General features: G+C 35.0%; 1 protein-coding gene across 1 annotated transcript in view; it reads right to left on the bottom strand.

The window, feature by feature from the left end:
- The window catches only part of DACH1 (dachshund family transcription factor 1), a 356,660-nt gene that overhangs the window by 267,084 nt on the left and 69,657 nt on the right, over positions 1 to 19,919 (bottom strand). The window lies entirely within an intron of this gene.

The following is a 19,919-nucleotide window of genomic DNA, read 5'->3' as shown; positions in this document are numbered from 1 at the left end:
TGCAGTCATCCTGCAAACTCAGCAAAAAATTAGGAATTAGGAATCAAACTAGCATTTTTCCTCATACACCATCAACTGCAATCAACAGATAAAAAAAAAAAAAAGAAACCCTACAAAAAAAAAAAAATAAAAAACCCACCAAACTACCCAGTTACAGTATATTCAGAGACTATGTTTTAAGGAGGCAAATTTTAAATCTCTAAGTTTAGGAAGTCAACTGGTTGAGAACTGTAATGACAAACAAAGCAGTACTACCTCCCAATAATGTTCTAGGACATCTATGTAACCCAGTTATCTTTGCAACTATACACATAACCAGTTGCAACTGTGCAATTCTTAGGATAATGAAACAGCGTATCCATCTAAAACTCTTAGAACTAAATAGTCACAGAAACACTGACAGAACAGCACAATGAAAACGTATCTTTGACCATAATGCCAGTAGACACCACTCTGCATAAATACAGAAGAGAGAGCCACAAGTAAGAAATTACCATATGTATACAGACATCTTTCAAGCACACTTTAGCGCCTGTCATAAGGGGACCTGATAAAATTAACTTGTACAGAGAAGGCTAACATAAAATCCTATACCAATTTATGCACTTAATACAGGATTTGAGTGTTATACTGGAAGGTCTGGAGAATGTTCTTCTGCAAAGGAGTGAAGCTCACCCTCAATTAGTAGCTACCCATTACCCCAAATTACTGCCATTCAGATGTCAATCAGTAAGGATGCACTACAGGAATTAAAGGAAAGAAGTAATTTACCACAAGTATTCCCCCAAAGATTGTCACTGTCTTTATTTCGTCAGCTATTCTGTATACATTTTTATCCCTTCAAAATTAGTTTTCAGTTTTTGATTTCCACTTCAATATCTAACTATGATTCACAAATATACGTCATTTCAAATGGAAAACAAAAAAAAATAACCAAAGACAGTTTACTATTTCACATCTGTAAATCACAAGATTTGCAAGAAGAGTCTGATTTTAGTCCAAGCTCAGTTCCCTGAACTCTTGTTAATCAATGGTGAAATAAATCATGAATGCTTTAAAGTACTAAACATAATTTCCTTATCTTAAGTATGAACATTCAAACATAATAGTATCTATTAGGTCAAGGCTAGGCAAAAGTGCATTTTTAAAAGTTTCTTTGGTTTTTGACTCCTGACACATTGTTTCAAACAAATGCTGATCTTTCTGATAAAAGCAGAATTTTCACTGGAGAAAAGTATTACAGTTTGTCAATTGAAAGCAATATTTTCTCAAAAAATATGTGGTAGTGAGGAGTTCTGACTTGCCTTTTTCCTACTGCTGAATGAAAAGGCTACGCTACGAAAAAAATAATGTATGACTTAAAACTAAAAACTTGAAATTAGCTCCCTCATTTCCAGGTAACTCCTTTAATGAACTTTAGGCTATGGTACTATTCAAAATTTCTCTTTATATTATGTACTTGGATGTACATTAAAGACTTAAAATCTGTTCAAATTAACAAAACTAAGTTTGACTTAAAATTAAACAGGAATATATTTACAAAGATACTCATTCTGTCGTGAAATGCATTAGATAAAGTTTAGGACTGCCTGCACAGTTTTAAAATTCCCAAGTACAGAAAGTATATTCCTTAAATCTTCAAGCATTCTTCCTTTGTAAATCTGAAATGCTATTTTTTTTCAAAAAAAGAATAAATAAATTATCATATAGGATATACTGAGAATCTAAAAAGGAGAAAAGATTTTGTAAGCATGACTGCAAAACAAATCAGATCTCATTTTACATCTATTTTGATTTCACAGAGCAATAAATAGAGGGATAGAAGTGTCTCCCCATGTAGAAAAGAAAGCTGATCAAAAAAATAGCTGCAAGAGAGATGGATCAACCCTGTTCCAGCCTGAATTGTGGGGAAAGTGAGGGGTAAAATTCCAACTGTAACCAGAAGGTCCATGTAGCAGAACAGCATATCACTTCAGCCTAGCCCCATATTTTAAGTTTGGCTACTCTTCTGAATTAATGCAACTTCTTAAAAATTTCAATAAATTTTAAAAATTGCACAGAAAAAACAACATAGATTATATTTTCCACTATAATAGTTTCTCTTGCCATACTCCATGTATTTATAGCCCTAATAAATGTACATATTTTGATAGATTTAACATAGAAAACTGTCTACCAACAAATGTACATATGAAGAAACAAAACAGAATTTAAATTATTAAGTAAAAAACTAATGAAAAATAACCATGCTCTTAAGCAAAAATTCACCAGTTTTTAAATTCCATTCAAAGTGTTGGGGAAAATCCAGTTTTGTTTCATTTTCACTTAATGTCTTTTCTTAAACACAAATTTGACTGGTTATTGCACTGCTTTTGAAACTTTGATATGTGAAACCATATATGAGTAAGTATCTCAGCAAGGAATGCAAAATGTTGCATTCTATAGCTAAGGATTATCTCTGAAATATGTAATCAATACACCTTTTCATATGAATGTACATTTTCATACACCCTTTATTCTGCTCTTAGCTAATTATGTGTCTTTAGATAATATTAAGTTTGGTTATATCAAAGATATTGTTGTTGATAACTTTTAGTTTTGTGCTTGCAGGTGAACAAAATTTGAAATAAACCATTATGAGACACAGAAGAAATGACTTGAAGACATGTGTCTTCATGAAGCCAAATGGCAAAAAAGTCCTTAGATCTACAATCAGTTAATTGAAGGATGAGTGCTGGAATAAGGGTGTTCCGGTTTGGACAAGTGATCCTGGAGCTGCACATAACCAACCAATACAATCAAATAGGTAGAAAAGAGATGACACTTGATGTCTTAGAAACTGAAGTTAAAATTGATTACAGTTTTGAAAAATACTGCAGTATGTAAGTAGCATTTTTCATCTCTGCACGCACCCATCCACACCGTCTTCAGTACCTCCTTAAAACCTGAACCTCCTCAGCACTGACCTGAGAAGTTCTGAGTCGAGCTTCTCCAGAAAGCCCAACACCCCCACTTCCATCAAAGCTACCCCTTTTCCCACAAGAGGTAACTAGTACATTGCAAGCTCACACTCTAAGGACTAGACCCACACAAGGTGATTAATGAATGTGGACCTAACAGCCAAAAGAAAGAAACATATAGGTGATCAAAGAGTCACAGAAAGCCTGCTGATACTGACAGGAACCACTTTTTGCCATCTCTTGGTATATTTAATCAGAAGACTTAGTACAACAGAGCTGAGTTCATGCCAGTAGGTGAGCAAGGTGGTCAAGAAGGGCCTTCACCCTGATGTTAATTTTCCTAGGTGTGCTAAACCCAGATTATTGAAAGCTAAAACCTCAAGAAGTTCAGCTTGTGCAGGGGAAGCACAACAGAAACTAAAAGATAAGGCTATCTTCTTCAAATTATCTTCTTCTTAACAATCTTTTTATGACCAAAATCTCCTAAAGCTAGAGCTCATGGGTACAACAATTTTCTTGATTCTAATTCATAATTACATGCATGCTTCGTTTGCTTATTAATGCAAACATTTGAGCTGTTTGCATTTATCTTCTGAGAAACACAACTGAAATTATTAAAGGTGATCTAATTTTCAAACAAATTTTGTCCAATTATAAGGAAGAAATACCTCAGAATGTCTTTTGATGAATTTGTTTTCTAAAAATGTTTTCCTCTAAAACTTTCCTACCTGTGTTGACCTATAGCAAGCTCAAAAAAATAATTCAATATAGAATTAAAGTAAGCATAACATTTGGATAAGGTTGAAAGATGGTTAAAAGGATAACATTTTAAATGCAAACAGAATAATAATTAATTGCTAAGGTGCTTTTGGGAAAAATCATACACTTGACCCAAGCTGAAGGCTGAAATATTAATCTGTTTCTGTGACAGAGATCAAGCTTCATAGTCGCTTTTTATCCTCCTCATAATAGAAGCAACAGTTGTAAACCATAATGTTATAGTTCAAACAATGCCCCCCCTAAGACTTCAAATTTATTATAGCATTCATCTCCAAGACAAAAGACCTGGTACAGGAAAAAAGCTCTTTTTAGCAAAAAGCATGGTTGTTATTTATGGCTCAGATGCAAAGAATGAGTTTGGGGAATTTATCAGAGATGAAGGTATGAAATGTTTTAGCTTGTTCTTCTCTCTCTAATCCATAAACCATTTTCTCAGCCACCCAAGTGAATTCTAATGGAACAGGAGTGATGAAATAATATTTTCCTAGCCCTTTAACACTTTGCCTACTGTGTGCATTGTGACTTGTTCAGGGAAAACACAGAAGCTTATAGTTACAAATCTTTTAAATCAGAAAGTAAAATGATCTTGTTAATAAATTATGTAAAATGGCCTTGTGGGAAGATTCAACATACCACCGAGTGCTTGTGCCCACTATCAAACCATATTCACTTGCAGCCGTTCTTACAAAGGACTTTTTTTTTATTAATCTTTCATTTGATAGTAGTGTGAATTTCCTGTGGATGCCTTGGAGTTATCCAGTCAGCCCATAACTATCTAATTTGCTCTGGGTAGCAGGAAGGAGAACAAAGGTTACTGATGAGTCTCTTAGTTTGCATGAGGCCATGTGACTTACACTCTTTGAGATGTAAGCAATGCCTTGCCTGGTTAGATTTTATGGTAAGCAGTAGTGCTGTGACAGAAATGTTGAAGATTGCTGCCCTCACCTCCCAGTTGCCATGTGGTATACCCTGTTATGCAGATTTCTTTACAGATAAAACTTGTTCCTCCCTCTTAGTTTCTGCTGAGTCTGATGCCTTTGCAAGGCCCTGATCACCAGCAGTGCCATCCTGCATGTTCCTTCCTCACAGGACAGATTCTGATAAGGGTATATGTTTGTCTAAAACTACAGTGCTTCTTTACTGGACATCCCTAAAGCTTCACTATTGTAGTAAGTTCAATTTGGTCTTCTCCTCTTGAATAGTCTTCTCCTCTTGAATATTTAAGTATTTAAGTACATCTAAATTCTGAAGCTGTAGTCTCAGGTGGTTCAATGTTTCAGCTGCAGACTTCTAATCTAAGAAAGACTTTGGGGTTAAGTTTTCCTAGATGAGGTGAAAATAGCAGCTTGGCTTCAGGATTCCCTTAGTATTTGGCGTAAGAGTTAAGCAATTTTTTTAAACCATTTACACAGACATAGAAGTTAGGGGTCAGAGTACAAGGGTATGTGTCTTTTCATTTATGGAACAAGACAGGAATAGACTAAGTTCAACAAGACTTAGAAGCCATGTCTGCCATCAGCCATTACTTGATTGTCATGCTGGTAAAAATTCAAGAGATCTAGCCTACTGTTCCTTTAAATCTCTTTCCATATTACCCTTCTACAACATCTACAGCAAACGACATATTACTCTTCTGTGACACATCGACTCCTCCATTTAATAATATATGCCTAATTATATTGCCAGGTCTCATCCTGCTGAAGTCAACTGGAGAGTTGCCAATGAATTTCCTGAATATAGAAACATATATATACACACAATGAAAGAAGATAAGGGAAATACATACTTTACAGATAAATTCTTTCTCCTCTAGCTCATTTTACATCATGTTTCAAAAGAAATGTACATTGACTTCAAAACAATGAAATGAAGCTATTCATAAGAACAAGAAACTGCAGAGTAGCCAGAAGGAAAAAAAAATCATATTTAACAAATAAAGTGAGCAGGAAAAAGATAAGACATAATCAATCCCCAAACTCCTTTTTATCTTTCTTTTTTGTGATGGGATATTCATCCACCTTCTACTTACACATATGTTTTTGTCTTAGCCAAAAGATAATCAAGTTCTATGACTGTCTTTTGCTTTGCCATGACTCTCATTTATAGAAATATCTCCCCCTTTCTTTCTGTGTGAAGGAGTCGACTATAGGAAAATTGCATAATTGCACATCCCCCTTTATCCTTTTTTTTTTTCCTAAGTGCAATATTATCCATTCTGTTTTAAGTTCACACTCCAAGCTGGGAGAACATGCAAGAGCAAGAAGTCTTGTATTCATTAAAGCATAAATTGTGCACCCACTCCACTGCAGATTTCTTTTTTTCCACTCCTCATCTAAGAAATGTAATCCAAAGAAAGCCATCCCTTTTTCAGTCATCAACGGCCCATCCTTTCCCTCCAACTTACACTTTCTATGGCCCTCCTCAGAACTGGGCAAGGGGCTGAAGGGGAAGAAAAGGGAGGGAGAGGTAAAATATTTTAATCTGGGTCATTTACTAATCTGATTCACAGCACAGCCCCACAAACAATGGTAGCACATAAAATTAAGCAAACAGCAAAGGAACAAGACTGGCATGGGCTGGCTACCGCTCCTGAAAGTGTGCATGGAATTGTTGCCCAGCCCTGCTGGCCTGGACGGATGCACAAATTCTCCCCATGAGACTGGGACCCATTAAGTGTGAATCTGCAATGGAACACAAGACTTGCTACATCTCTGTTGTAAAAGCAAGCTGGACACTCTTCTCACATCTATTCATGCCAGTAACCCACAAAGCAAAATGCTTATCTGATTTGTTGCAGACTGCTTTCCTCTTCTGAAGAAGACAAAATGACAGCATAACCCCATCTTCAGCAGAGGAAAAAAAGGCTATAGTAACACAACATTTTTCTCTTAATAAATCATTTTTAATGACTTCCAATAAATCATCTTGTAATCACATTCCTTTACCATTTAAGCCAGTCAAAGTATACCTCTTACAGTTAAAATATTAATATATTCACATTTCATGTAAAACTGTAAAAGCTCATAAAGAGAGAAACTAACTGGAGAGAAATCAGCTTAATTCATTTGAGATAGCAAAGATTACACTGTAAGTTTTTAAAGTTTTTCTAACAGTTAGTCGTCTGTGCCATTTATATTTTAGACACCATTTCTGATCAGAATTTCATTATTCTATGTGCACATATACATGCTCCCTGGACACATGCATTTTCACATACATACATAAATGAAATATACATAAACCATACTCTTTTGCCAGTTTAGTAACATTCCAAGCATTTCTGAAGAAGTAGATTATGCAAAAAGACCTGGTGAAATGAGGCATTTAACACTCTAACTTCCCATCACATGTTTTGAATTCCCTATGTCCTGCAGGAATTCTGAAGGTTTTGATGTTTTCTTTTTCTGTAGTTCCATCCTGGTGATTTCTGAACTACAATTTACATCTGCATCACACTACTTTGCCCTGACACAGAAATGAAAGTTAATTAGTTTCTATGACAACCTGATGCATGAAAGGACCACAGGTTCTTTCACATTTGTAAATACATTCCAACTTAGTATTCAGGGTGCAGTGTGTATGAGCCTTAAGTACAAATAGCATGAGTTTGTTTTTAGTAAGGCAGAAAAAAGGACTTAAGTCAGATGACGTGATTAATTGGAGCATACATTTGTCAATGAACAGATGACTTCAAATTTATTTCCCTCATCTTTAAAGAAGTCTTCAAACTTCCACTAGAAAAGAGTATTGAGATGTGAACTGGCATTTCTCTAAAAGATTTGACAGAAACTAAGTCTAAAACAGATGCAGTTATTTCAGTTTTGCAGGACAACATCAAGCATTTTTATTGTAAAAATATATACCTTTGAAAGTATTTCAAGGTATGCCATATTATTCACATTCAAAAATCAATGTAAAAAATGAGCTTAACACAAGTCTTTGAGCTAATGCTGTGCTTTGACTCCCACAATCATCTATGCTACTTTTTTCATAACAGCTCCCCGAAATAAAACCCCAAAAGAGTAAGTATTTCAAAACCTTCCTTCCTTTTTAAAAATGACATAATGAAATTTAAACTGTAGAGGTTTTGTGCTTTTACTCACCTGTTCCCAGCAATAGAGAATTGTTTGTTATCATACTGAATACCCAAGAGAGACCCATGAGCACCAGAATCTTCCCCAGACTGTAGACAGGCCTCCTGCTCGCCAAGGAGAGGCTGTGGGACAAGGACTAACACTTATCACAGGTTTTCTTCTGTAAGGAGACAACATTGGGAAGGTGATTTAAGTATTACAGCTATTCTTTCCCCAACAAATCCAGGATCATATCCTTTCCCAGGCACAAACACAGGTCACATAAGTGGAGTCTGTTGGGAAGAGGAAAATCACATCCTGAAGATATTCAAGAAAAGAAAGTCTTAACACATCACTGTCAGACAATCTGACCTGTATCACCTGTATCATCACAAAGCAGTTGTATTATTTTTTGTTGCAATCATTACAAACATCTTCTAAATAATATGGGTAGCATGTCCTTGAAATCACACACATAAGTACTATGACCAAATGAAATCAGGTTTTGTATTCTATTACTAAAGAAGGGAGAAAAGGAAGTATACAAAGAATGGATCATTACTACTATATTGTGATTTCTTTCAAAATGAGAAAACCACAGAGCAAGCTAGAGTTGAAATACAAATGCTTTTATTCCTCCCTCCCAGCCCCCAGAAGCAGAAGAATCACAGTGAATTATTTCCCAGTAAGATGCTGGTGCAAATAACCAGGATTATTCCACCTACTGACAGGCTCAAGTACTGACCCTGCATGCTGCCTATTTGGGTAAACTACTGAATTTGTAAAGACTTCAAGACTCCTTGCACAACTGAAATCCAATTAACAATGTTCTCTGAAGGGATTGTCTTCCACCCTACCTCCAAAGCTTGTAAAACACACGGCTCCTGGATTTCAATCAGAAACCCAGAAATCTATAAACAATGTGTAACTTACAGATGCCCTTCAGTGCATCAGAACATGTTTTACTACTGTTCTAAAATCCTAAATCACTCTGTATTATTTATTTCCAAACTTTCACGTATTTTAAATGCCATGATGTCAGGCTAAGTAATGAAAAGATTAAAAGTTAATAACTGAACTCAATCAGTAACATCTGAACACTGTATTTAATGCTGAAAATACTGATGGGATATTTGTATTTTCAAACTAAGGAATAGTGGTTTTTTTTCTTCATTTTTTGCCAAAAAGCCAGAATTTAGACTTAGGACAGGAGTCACAATGAAAATGTGACCATGCAATCTCCAGTACATACAGATGCAGCTCTAAGCTAATCATAAAAAATAGTATTTCAGATGATCAGACATTTTTCAGCTTCATCTGCTCTTTTAGAGATTTTTCTTAACTATAAATTGAGAACTGGAATTTCATTTGCTTTTCACACTAAATTGCCTCCAAGATTTTATGTCATTAAAAAAAAATGCCACAAGTTGTATTTTTGGATTGTGGAACTTTATTCTCATAAAATAGCATATTATAGCTAAATCCTCACATACAGGTAAAGTATAAAGAAAAATATGAATTATTCTAGCAGATCAAGTACTTTTCCTAACACCAGGAAATAAGTGGCTCCTTTCACCTTAAAAGTTAATATGGAAAATCTTCACCTCTTAAAAATAAGAAAACCCACTTAAATGCTAGCAAGTCATGCCTGACATTTGTATAAAAACAAAAATAATCTGCTGTCAGCAAAATGTCCAAGTGCCTCTGTCACTCCTCTCAAACATGAACTTTTCCTTGACTACAAGGGTTTTGCTGTTACGCTATGCTCATTAGAATGGAATTTGTGTTAACTTCCATGTACCACGACTTACTAATAGGATTGCTAGCAATTATTATACTGAAATGAAATCAGCACAAACTATTAGATCTGTTTAAACAAGTTAAAAATAAACCTTGATTAAATGTTCTTTTTAAAGAAACTGCTCATTAGGGCTGCAGGGCCTTCCGATAAATTGGTGTTTCATTAACATCAAAGCATGAATCAAGTTTAAACTCACTTACCAAACAAGTTATACTAAAAAAACAGCTTTAAAAAATAACCTGGATTACAACCATCACATAAGATAGTAACTAAATGGCTCCTTATTTACAGAGGTTGGGAGATTTCAAAAGGGAAAATGCTTTCCATGAGGAAGGGGGGAAAGGATATAGAGCAGAACTGTTGGTATCCACAGGCACCAGATTTATTCCTTGAGCTGGGATGCACACTGCAGCTTGCTAGTATGGAGCCAGAAAGGCACTATGGGTATTGAATTTGCAAAAGGATAGAAAAGCACACTGTTTACTTCCAGTATGCTTACCTATAAAAAGGAAAAAAACATTTAAAAATAAAAAAATGTGGAGATGAAACTTGAAAAAGGTTTAAGCAAGCCATGTGTATTTGCTTGAATATTATCTGTTTTCTGTTTCTAAAGCTATTGTCTGTCCTGTAGGCTGAGAATACAGATGCTATGTGAAATAAGTCTAATGAAAGGATGGAGGTTAAAAGTGACAAATGCTTCCAGAGCTGCCTGAGAGGAAAATTTTATTTTCCCAAACATGCTGCAATGTTGCAGTTTATCCTAAGAACTCAGACTTGACAATTTTATCACATGTATTTTAAAAGTAGTCTAATTAACTATTCTTCTGCCATCCCTCTTCAAAGTGAAGAGGGCCATTTGAAAAGGCAATGCTAAATTGGGCAGCTTCTCAATATAAGAATGATTTTATAACATTGTCTTGCAATCATAAGAATTATTAAAAGAAATGGATTAACAGTAACTCAGTATAAACAAATGTACTCAGAACATTATACCTAGCCGTACATACATTTTGAAAGGCATTTTTAAAATGGGTTTTTGATATCACTATCATAACAGATCATACAGTAATTTTAACTTAGTCTGTCCTTTCATGCTTCTATCTTCTAAATTCTACTGCTACTTTTCCTACCCCAGTATTGAAAAAATGTCCTGGTTTAAAAAGGAACAAACCTCTCAGTTTAAGTAATTAATATTCCTTAATTAAATTCACTAACTCATAGACAATGAATTCTTTATAAAACTGTGAGCTTGCCTAAAGCAACAAAGTCACACTTTTGTTAAAGCATTTTTAGTGTGTATTTTGCACAATTTTTTAAAGTTTAACCTCTGTGGATCAATGTGCTTCCTTAAAAGACTTTAATAAATTAAAGTGCAGAGAGCTTTTTTTCACCAGGCAGAAAAAGCTGATGAGACAGGTTTAGTTTAATCTCAGGCAATAGAAGTCATTAACCATTCTCTCAGGGATTAAAATATAGCTTGCCCTTTTCTTCTCTCACTTATCATTAGCATCACTTTAATCTCCCAGCGTTTCACACTGCTATTTTAATCATTACTTACTGCCTTTTGACAAGTGCAGAACATGCTTTTTCTCATTGAGGCAATATCCTGGTTTTAGCTGACAAATGTAGGACATAATGTAAAAATATCAAAGTGACATCTCTTAAACACACCTTCATCATAAAAATCTCTAAAGTTACAATATTCCTTTGTCTAATGTTTCTATTGAAATTATCATTTAAAAGGATTCTCTCTTTCACAGAGACAAAAGTTTGTTCTAAATAACACAACAAATAATTTCAGTCAATGGATACAGAGAGTACAAACATTTCAGGGTTTTTAAAAATATACACCTTAACATTTTTGTGTATTCCAGCTATATAATCATAAAACTACAGGAATTTCTTGTAGAGAGGAATAGTCTTCCAACATCACCAGACCGAACTCAAATACATCATGCAAAATGCTGACCTGCATTATTTGATATTTTATTGTGCACTAGCCTTGAAAAAAATAAGTCAAATATCTTTCTCTGTCACGTAGGTATTTGTGACTTACTTTCAAGATGAATTTCAGTGAGGGGAGGTGGTGAACCAAGTGTCAGATATAATATTGTTTGAAGCAAAAGCATTATAAAAAGCTTTTTTTTAAATTGAATATTTTACTTGAACCTCCTCAGAAACATTTTAAATGCTATAATCCTTTCAGTTTGAGAAAATCCTATGAAGTTTATTCACAAAACTACAACTTTCAGTCAAATTTAACACCAAATATATTATCCAGTGTACAAAGTGTGGTCAAACAATCTGTATTACAAACAAAATCCCACAGGATTCATACAGTTACTAAAGTTTCCTGTCATCCTTAGCTTTAAGTAAATGAATATTTAAAAGATTTAAAACACCTTCTTTGAAAAACTATTTTGGTTCAAAAAGAAAAACTAACAAAAATAAATTGGTAATGACAGAACTTAAGAAATTATTTTAGTTAGTACTAACAGAGTTCCTAATGTTTGCCCCTAAGGTCTTTAATCTAGTCCATCTGTAATGATCTCATAGTACTTTCAACCATTATTTAACTGTTAGAAGAAAAAAACTATGTTGCACTATATGTTTCAACAATAAAATCCCTTCTTAAGCTTCACAAAGCAGAACAATTCATTATTTGATCTCTTTCCAGGTTCAAAGTCTGTCTTATTGCAATACTTCAAAGAAATATGTAATCAAAGACAAACAGCTGTGAAAACAATCTTTTATTACTTTATTATCATCTAGCATATATCTTTAGGGTAAACCAATGAAAATGCTATACAAATAAAACAAATATTTCTTTCAAATGTCTCCTTAGCTATAAATAGACATATAGTTATAATCATTTCAAGGTAGGGCCCAGTCCTAGAAGGTGCAAGTACAACTCCCATCTTGGTATTTCACAAGAACATGCCTTTCACTAATTAGATCTCGACTCTGCAAAAAGCCAAGCATGCAAGCAATTTCATATTTATGAACTGATTTATATCTTTCAGTTGCAATGTTAATAGGAGTAGTTTTAGCCTGTGAATTGTATTTATAGCTGTGCAGCCATACTCTAATTTCACATACCATATATTACATTACACAGAACAATATTCAGGTTGTCAAATCAAGCATTTTGAAACTGAGAAATCTGAGAAGATGGCTTTTGTTTTAATCTGAATTTTGCCTCCTTTTATTTTTTACATTTTGTAATAATTACTTAGTTATGTGAACCACATGGTATTTTTTCTGAAGTTTTTATGTTTCTGCCCATGTTCTGGATAGACTGCATTAGGGAAATGGGCAGTTATTGAGTAATTCATATGCATCATCCAGCTATTGGACTACACATTGTTCACAATTTAGCAGACTGGATATATAGAAATTGTTGGCTTCTTGCGCTCCTATTTTAGGACTTGCATTAAAAACCTCACAGATTCCAACTGAAGCATTCTTTTCCGAATGTCTACCTATATGTAATTTTTCACATATAGCATAAATTAGTCATTGGCAATCCAGCACAGGGAGAATCAGTGAGAAAGATGACACCAGGATTCAGGAACTTTAACCTTCTCCACGAGCACATTCCTCTGCTACACTAACAAACACGCTGAGCAGCCACTACTTCCATTGATTTCAGTGGCTGTAAGGAGAGTAACAACTACTGCTAGTAAGAGCCCACATATCTCAAGCTGAGCACCCCTGAAAATGAATTATATGCAGTTAGTGGCCATCTGCCAAATGCTTTAATTGAGTTGCTCGGCATCACGCAGACAGCCTGTGACAGAAACAGGGACAAAACTGCATTTGCCAGAGTGTCTTTCTCTTGAATCAATCACAAAAAAGCATCCTCTCTCTTTTTGCAGCCCCTGATTTGTTCCAGTTCCTGCAGAAAATAAGCCAAAGTTCCCATAAACAAGCGTCCTGTGCACCAAAATAAACACGGATGCTAAGTAAAAAATAGCATATGATACACTAAATAAAAACTGTAGTCTAATAATAACAACTTAGTGGAAATGCTCTGTGGGCAATTGAAGTTGGGTGTTCAGGAATTTTCAGGACTTGGTTTTGTAATCTTGAATATATGTATGTATATATATATATACACACACACACTCCAATCTTGCATCACTGTACATCAGATTTAATTGATCATTTAGTCTTCCTCATTGCATAAAATATTCAATTACTGAACATTACCTTCAAATAAAGCAGCAGAAGGTTGTAGGAGCTGAAATGAGTTATTGGGGCCACAAGACTGGCTCTAGCTGATCAAGGGTACAAAGAGTCCTGTTCATCCTGTCCTCCTCTATTTCCTTCCTCTGGAGATTCCCCTCAAAGCTGGCAGAATTTGACCTTTGAATCCAGGTGCTTACTTTGATTTGCTATGAGGATACTTTTATACTTTTCGTCATTTTCCTGACCATCTACCAGACCTGTGAAATTAATTATTTTGTCTGTCAGGCACAATTTTATTGAGGAACACAAACAAGGAGAAGAAAGTGCATTTTCAAAAGCATTTGTCTAAGCTAACCCGCATCAATAAGAAAAGGCATTGCTTTGATTTCACATCTTCCTTTGCACAAAACTTTCAGTTCCTGCTACAATACTCAAAATGCAGAAAGTTCTTTAAGACAAGATTTTCTTAAGAAGAGAGAATTAAGCAGTCTGTAATACATCAAATGCAGTGATAAAAATCACAATGATCTGACTGCAAGCTAAACCACCTTGTTTTCAAACAAGTTTATGCTTAGGATCAGCACAGTAAACATCACTGAGTTCTCCACAAAGAGCTTAGCTGTGTCGCCAGGACAAAATGTCAAATGCTGCTTAGCTCTAAGCAGACCCACATGATGAAATAATTTTGAAAGCATTTCCCTGAAAAATTATATTCAACTTTCAAGACTAAAGAGAAGAAAATGGATGTTCTGATCTGCCAAGCCAAATATATGAGTATCTCTCAGGATCCTGATTCCTCTCATGTTGAAACCAGTACCATCAGAGGTACCTCTGAATCTAAAGCAATGTTATGTGATAAAAAATACATCTTTCAGTACATACAGCCAAAATCTTCTTAATCACATAACGTGATGTCTCTACAGTGAATTAACAGTTGGAGTAGAAATTTTTCTTTAGCTTCCTAAGGTTATCTGACAGTCCATTCTGGAATTAACTGGTAAGGTGGACCTTTATCAAGTAAGGTGGACATCCTGTCAATTTTTCTAGTGTTCTACAGCTAGAGACTAACAGTTTCACTTAATGCACATTTTAATGTGTCTACATTTTCAGATACGAAATAAAGCTAATTTTGTAATGTTTTTTGTAACTCAACTTAGAGGTCAGAAAATCAGAAGGAGAAAATTCTTCTTTCATTCATGTAATTTGAACTATAGGTCTACTTATGTATTCTTTTACATGGGGGTCATTTTCTGGGGTCCAATTGTAAACTTTAGGTGGTCTAACAGATATAAAAATAATTCTGCTGCATCAGTTTATATTAAACAGGTCACACAAACATATCATAAATGGCCTGGAAAGCAAATCATGTATTTGGCCAAAGGATGGACTAAACTAATTACTCAAGGTCCTTTTAGCTATGGATTTTATGATTCAGTGCTTAAAATATGATACGGCAATTCAGCTAAAAGCTAAAAAGGCTGTTCACATACCTATAACAAACGTTCTCCCCTCAAATACTTCTAATCCATTTATACAAAACCTGACTAGATGTTCTATCCACTCATAATCCCTGGGAAAAAATATCCTGCTGGACATAGACAATCAACTCCTATTCCATATTGCTATGTGAATGTGCCATCTTTCTTTAGATAGATGCAAGGTACCAAACGAAGCAGAAAAAGGAAAGGGTTGCAAGAATTTCTTTTACAGAAAGAGAAAGATGTTGTTTTACACCATTCAACCAACTAATCAAATCGTTGAGAGATCTGCCACTGAATTCTATTAGAACAGAACAGTGCCTTTGGTTACAAGAGTTTCTGTATACATAAATTTTATAAGCGGGTAGACTGACTCAGCAGAAACAAACAGATGATATCAGCAAAGGTAGTCTTCAAAGGTTAATGCTTAAAACAAGAATCAAAATAAGGTAGCACAAGAAAAAAAAAGAGCAACAGACATTTGCCCTCAGTCTCAGTTCCACCCACCTTTATGAGGAGCGGTGTCAAGTCACATCTTTTTTTCTCTTCCTACCAAATTATAGCCCTTCCAACAAGTAATTATATAAAGGGAGAGTGAAACTGAGATTGGGTTAGTCACCTGCTCATGAGTAAACAGGCAATTGTTACTGACTTAACACATTACTATTATTTTAATTATTATTATAAGCACACTCATATCGGCTATCCAAGTCACCCAGCTGTTTAGGGATTTTCTTGTAAAACTGCAACAGAAAATTTTCAGTTTCCTTAGTGTTGTGTGGTTTATAAAGCCATGGATGAGGTTTCCAGATCTACAATGCTCAAAATACATGTTCAACATTCTACCAGATGTTCATTTTAAAGCTCTATTTAAGTGCTGAGCTGCTCGTGAAAGCTACCTTGTCTTCAATTTTAGGTGCTTCCTAAAATACGATCTCTTTCTATATGAATGCTTCAGTTAATGTGGGACATAGTTGCTTTCGCTCACAGTAAGAGGCCTGAAGATTCATGTACATTTAACAAAAGAATAAAGAAACACAGAAGCTATAAAATGTCTCAGCGTGTTATGGGAGCTCCCATTGGTATACAGGCAGCCTCCTACGCAGCATTGTCCATACCAGCACTGCAAACCTGTGGTTGACCATACTTTTAATCCCAATATTGCTATTCCAATTAATAATTTCTAATCTATAATACTGTAATAAAATAAAACTCGATGCACATCTAAATGGAATAAGGGAAAACCAACTGAATCCAAATGCAAACACAGCTAGTATGTCCTTCTAGGACATATTTGCTGAGAATACCTTTCAGTGTGGAAATAGAGTAAAAAGTATTTCAAGTACAGGTCAGATCTTTATGTCTTGTTCAGGGAATGGGCTCTGAACAAAGAAAAATGTGAAACTCACCAGCACAGTAGAAAGGGAAGACACTTCTAGACTATGATCAGGTGTAATTTCCATTTGATGAGTAAAGGAGCATCTAAGCTACAGTGTTTGTTAACGTAACAGAAAAATTATACCTTTCAGATTAATTTTCTTAAAAAAAAACTCAAAATAAAAAGGTTCATGCAAATGCACATGACTCACCTGAGAAACAGGATTTCTTTTATGCAATATGTTTTCTTCATACCTATGTAAGGTACATTTCTGTGACCTTATAAACCTTAATAATGTCTACAAAGGACATTGACACTGACAAAAACCTCATCTTATTATTTATATTACTATTTCAAAATGAGTTAACTAGGAAAGAGAAGGAACATCAAGCTGTTTGTCTTCCAAGAGAAGAGATGTAGAAGAACCTTTTTTATTTCAATATCATTAAGAAATACTTCATACGACATAAAAGTTTCTTTCAGTCAGACTGAACTTAAGACGCTGAGAAGACAAAACTGTATGAATAGCTTGCAACAGATTTAAAGCCTCAGTGAAAATGTTCAGCTGTCAAAATCTGTTTTTCACACATTCACTAAGATTTACCTGGAATATTGGTAATGGATACAAGCATTATGTGGTGGGAGAAGATTATTGAAGAACTAGATGAACTACACGAGACCAAAGAACTGAGAGGAGAAAGACCTAACTGTGAAATTCTTCTACAGCAAGTAAATTTAGCAATAGCTGGAATTACTATTAAAAAAAATCCTTAATGTAACAGAAAGTTAAGTAACTGGTCTTTCTGGAAACATATAGCAAACCATGAAGAATACACTATTTCAGACCTATTCCAATATATTTTCAGTAAATGGACCAGACAACTGTCTTAAGCATCCTCTGAAAGCTCCATGAAAAAACATGAGCCATCACAATGTGTGTTAATATTTGCACTGAGACCTTTCTAACAACAGATATCTACAAGAAGAAAAACAGGTTTATCTACATGCTAAGTGTAGATAGTGCAGTGTGATTATTCTGTCCCCTCCCAAACCACTTCTGAAACTCAATTCTTCTGGGATTCTTCTAGGCCTTCTGTAGCAAGACGCCTTTAAAATGTTCCTCTGCATGTCAAAAGACTTCTCCCAAATCACAGGAAAAGATTACTTTCTCCTAGAAAAAAATAAGTAAACAGATCCAACAAATTCTGTGAGACTAATCACAGAAGTGAACTCCAGAGCTTGCTTGACCCTTTTTACCCATCCCTCAGAATGCTTTCAATAGCCTCAAGCACACACCCAAGAGCTGTTTATGAAAAGCATCCTGGGTGATCTCTACTGTCAAGATGTACAGTAAGTGAGATGATTCTTTAAGATAAGTTGTAATTAAGAATTAAAACATCTTGGAAAAACAAACAGACAAAGCCATCAACTCATCAGAGAAAACTACAGAGTGAAGTGTGTCAGCTGTACTACATCAGAAACGTCATTAGCAAGCAGGGATATTTTGGGCTAGCCAAAATCCAAATTTGCTATGCAAAATTTGAATAAGGTTTTGCCCAAAGGTCTTGATGATTTGTTGTTAAGTACAGAATAACCAGGATTAAAAATGTAAGTGCCTATTTTAATCATTCCATAATTTAAGTACTGCAGACTCCAATCCCAAGAGGAGGAGGACATGGATGTGCAAGGCAAAAGCTACTTCCATATAAAATGATTTTACAGTTGAACATTAATGGAAAAAAATAACCTCCTAGCTATGACATCATTGTTTCACCATTAGCAACCACAGATCAATGAAGAACATGACAAAATTTCAGGGGGGAAAAATAAGACAAGGCTTTTTCCCCCTGCCTTGGGAAGAGGTTTTTTCCATCCAAAATGTGGAGGTTTTAAGTGGGACATGAATTCACAGATCAAAGTGCAAAAATCACCAAGCTGTCACAGACACATGCAGGCATAAGACTAAAAATATACAAGCTTGCTTGAATATTACCATGATTCCATCCATGCATGTTCACACAAGTACACAGCCCTTAATTCTTCACATTATTTCCAGCTATTCTAGAGAGCCCTGTCCAGTGCTTAGTGCAGCACAGCACATGCTGTTTGAGGAAACATTCAGTGCAAATCAACGCTAACTGCAATTTAAAATCTGTTGCACAGCTTTTCCTTACTTTATCGGAAGTTCTGTCACAACCATGCAAGGATATTAAATATTTATTTGCAGCATTGAAATCTCAAAGATTTTCCCAGTATAAATGAAATAGAAATTAAAAGTGAATTGGGGACTTTTGTTTTGTTTTAACTCCAGTTAAAGGTTATAAAATATGCATTAGAATGGGCTGGCACAGATTAAGAGAACACAAAGCATTTATAATTTTATGTTTACCACTTTTCCCAAGAAATCTAATTTATTTGCCCAAGGGAATTATACTTTCCATAATATTTAACATTCTAAATATGATGTGATTTCTATAAAGTAGGTCATACAAAACTTGTAGAGAGTCTCAGAGGGTGGGGAGGAAGGTTAAGAAAGTCTATTGTTTGTTCTGTTTACCACACATGGTAAACTGACAATACTTAAACATTTTTTTTTCTACTTTTGTTTTTAACTTTTTTTTTTTTAATCTGAGTCTTTTCTTCTTGTACCAAGGAATTTTCTCCGTCACAGAGTAATAGAGCTTGAAAACTCCAGTATCAGCAGGGAAGGCAGGCACTCCTTAGCCAGCCACTGTGTGAGAGAGAAAATGCAATTAAGGCTCCCACCAGGGACAGAGAACTAAACAAAACCTGCGTCTTCACACAAGAGCCTTTTTCTTCAATGTGAAGTACAAGGCCTCAAATCTTGTTGGTGAGATGCTAGCATTTAGGACAACACATTTTCACATTTTCTCACAGCGGATCAAAGTAAATAATGCAAGGGCAGCAAACAAAAGGGAAAACTCCAGCGCGCTTACATTAAAAAGAGATTACAGGGAGCTTACAAGTGATTGAAGGAATAGATGACATTTTCAGAAACATATAACTAAATCTTTAAGTACAGCTAGCACAGCGATCTGAGTAACTCGCTGACATTCTAGCAGGAGACATGCAAGCAAGTTGTGTTCAAATACACAATGCAAAAAATATGATAATTTCTATCTCATGCATTTCATATGAATTCAACTATTCCTGATCTCACTGAAGTCAGGGGAAGTTTAACTACTGATCTCAAGAAAATAAGAAGTATTCTGGCCTACTTTCAGTCCACACCTTTAT

Source organism: Vidua macroura, chromosome 2 (assembly GCF_024509145.1).
Source record: "Vidua macroura isolate BioBank_ID:100142 chromosome 2, ASM2450914v1, whole genome shotgun sequence".
In the NCBI taxonomy this organism is placed as follows: domain Eukaryota; kingdom Metazoa; phylum Chordata; class Aves; order Passeriformes; family Viduidae; genus Vidua; species Vidua macroura.
This window is presented reverse-complemented; position numbering and strand designations above follow the sequence as displayed.